A 3,223-nucleotide genomic window follows, 5' to 3' on the forward strand; every position below is an offset into this window, starting at 1 on the left:
AAAAAGGATGCTACAAACTCTTCAGACTCAGAAAAGTTATACCCATCTGAATGTTGCTGAAGGCATCACCCGAAAAGTCTGGTCCAGAGAGGGAACCAGGAGGACTAAGTGGGACCAAAGTCAGCACTTCCTTAGTGTGTCTGATTATGTCTCCTCCAGCCTCAAGCTCTCCTCTTGCCTCGAACCTTCCTAAAACCCTCCTGTGTCCTGTGTCCTGTGCCCATGGCCTGCCAAGTCCTCACCTGGGCATCCCAAGGCCATCGCATCATGAGCCCAGCGTGCCTTTCTGGATTCATCTCCCACTCTCCCTTCAGTCTAGAAGAGCAGACTTTGGTTGCATGCTTCCAGCCAAGTCTCACTTCCAAACTTACTCTTGGGATCTTTTTTTTTTTTCTATCTAGAATATGTTATCTTTTGAAAACTGGGCTGCCTGTTCATGATGAAGCCTTTCCTGGTCCCTCTTGCCTACCCTTTGATGCCCAGAACTCACTCTTTTCAGTTCCCATAGCACTCACTACATCTTCTCTTGAGATCTGTTCATAGCCATTGTATTCCATTCTTCCAGACAAAAAGGTCCTTGAGAATTAGGGAAAGATGGTGATGGCAAACACATGTGCCTGGCTCTGCCTGAACTGTCATAGGGTGTGCATAGCAATACTTCTCACCAGTGAAAAGCCAGAGTGTAGATGCAATCCCTCCCCAAAGTTACACCACTGAGTTAGGATCTCTCTGCCAGTGGTCCATGCTCTCAACTTTATTTAGACTACTTGCCGTGGAGGCAGAGGAACAGTTATCATGAAGCTCTTTCTGAAATAATTTATTGACTTGTCCACTCATTCTTTGAGAGGCTTCGAACACTCACCGTGACTTCAGGTGGTCTTTGCTCACCTATAAGTCTTCGTACATGTTCAGCATGGATGGTCACGGGGCCATTACTTATTCCAACCCTTGCATGGAGGCCTTACCACACAATCTTCATTACCTCCTGGATTCTGCCAACAACGTCTGAAGTCAGGCAAGACTCTCACCATCTTGCAGATGACAAACTCACTGCTCGCTTCTTTGCTGTGGGTCACCTGCCCATTAAGTAACAGAAACAGGACCTCATTCAGGGTTTACTGCCTGTGCTCTGAGAGCCTCGCACTCCTGTCCCACCCTATGCGGACCGCTAGTGACATCGGAATCCTGTCACTGCCTCCAGCCGCTCACGTTGAAGGTGTCCATCCTGCCTTGCAAGTCTTCCAGCTAGCTAGCCTTTCGGCTCAACACAGTGGTGTGCTTGCTGTTAGTCACTCAGTGAACCATCAGCACCTGTTTTCCTTAGAGAGAGAGGAGAGAGAGAGCCGAGACGACAGGCAGACATTGCATTTAACTTCTCAAGACCTAATCTTGATAATTCCTTAGAGGGGACCTCTTCAGGCTCCTTTCTTTAAGAGACTGTCAATGCCCTTGAACAACTGGTGAAGTAGAAATACCTTTGCCTGTGTCTAGGAATCTGGGGTAAGTCCATGCCAATGGATCCTTCTATAGGACAGAAGCCCAGGGAATTATAGAGACTTCTTCAGCTTTTGACAGCTAAGTAACCTGCTTCCTAAAACAGTGGACCTCTGGAATGTTGATGTTGTGTTAACAGTGGTCCTGGGACATCATTCAGGTTATTAATTCCAAGGACATGCCATCCGGGCATCACACAGGGTAGCACCTCTGCCAGCAGGATCAGTTTTCCTTTGCCAGTTTGTGGCAAATGGGCGACTGGAGGCAGAGATTTTAGGCAGAAGGAGTAGGCTGGCCTGGGTGGCACCTGCACATTTTTATCTAAATCTGGGCACATGCGTGTGCAAAAACCTGGGTGTGGTCAATGAATACAGTCCAATTTCATCCACTCAACTTGACAGATCTTTACCCAGCACCTACTAACTGTCATCAAGAGTGCTGCAAACACGGCAAACAAAGGAGAGAAACAAGCTGGAGATTCTGTTTGCGGAGACACTGAGGACGCCTCGGCAATGGCAGAGCTGACTGTTTTACAGTTACCATTGTAAATGCGCGGTCTTTACTCTCAATTTTAGATGGAAGGTAAACCCTAGACTTTTTCATTTGTTCATATTTTGAGCCTTTCCAAAAAAATGTTTTTTATACAGTTCTTGAGGGTACCCAACAAATCTGATGAATAGTGTGTCTGGTTCTTTGGGCTGTGCGCCTGGACTGTGGGTGTCAGAACACAGGTAAAAGCCAGCCAGGTGAGGCTGTGGGGCACGAGGTGCTTTCTCTCTTACTGGAGGGCTGGCTCCCTACACAGCTCCTTCCTTCTCTTCTGCCTTTCAGACGGCAGGGCAACACAAAGCAGGAAGAAGGCAAGTGCTGCACCCCACTTCTAAGAGGCCCGCCTTAGAGTGTACCGCTCCCCCTTCTGCCCAGCACCCCAGCAGAGCCCGGGTGCAGGGGATGCAACCCTTCCTAAGGCTGCAGTTCACCGCGGCAGACTTCCCACCCGCTGGGCAAGCAAAAGAGAGCGCCGCAGACACTTCCTTTTATCTTCTTTGTTTCCCTAAACCTCGGTCACATTTGGTCAAACACACTTTTCCTACTCAAAGGAGGGGGCCCGACTTCTTTTATGACGGCTAGGGAGGAGGGGCAGAGCGTGGAAGTACAGGAGTGTAGACTTTAGATCCCAACGCCTAGTTTCACCTCTGGTGTCATTCTTTTCTCTCCTAAATCTGACTTAGTTTAGCATGTTTAAAGACTTTCACCCAACAAAACATAGTAAATACATATTTAAATGGCCAGCATGTGTTTGCTGTACTGGCAGTGAAGTGACCATGACTCTCTTTAAAGGACAATTTAACTTTGCCTAGGACAGTTGCATATGCAAAACGTTAGGATATCACTGATATTAATTTTCCTAGATAATAGAAACACCAAATCCTTAACCAAAGGCATTCTAAAAGCTTGGAGTGAAGTCTTAGGATTTTAAAGAAGTTATAAGATTTTCCTCCCTTTGTGCCTAAGTTCTCTGCGTAAGGTTGCCAATTTAGGAGGCATGGTATCCAATAAGCCTTGAATTTCAGATAAACATATTTTTTTGTCATTATATGTGAATCTAAATATTCCCAAGACATACTAAGAAAGTCTTTATAATTTAGCTGAAATCACGTTTAGCTGAGTGTCCTGTATTTTGACTGGCAGCTCCACTTTTCCCTAACAAGAATTTGCAGTTTACCGA

This window comes from Microtus ochrogaster, assembly GCF_000317375.1.
Source record: "Microtus ochrogaster isolate Prairie Vole_2 chromosome 14 unlocalized genomic scaffold, MicOch1.0 chr14_random_1, whole genome shotgun sequence".
Taxonomy (NCBI): domain Eukaryota; kingdom Metazoa; phylum Chordata; class Mammalia; order Rodentia; family Cricetidae; genus Microtus; species Microtus ochrogaster.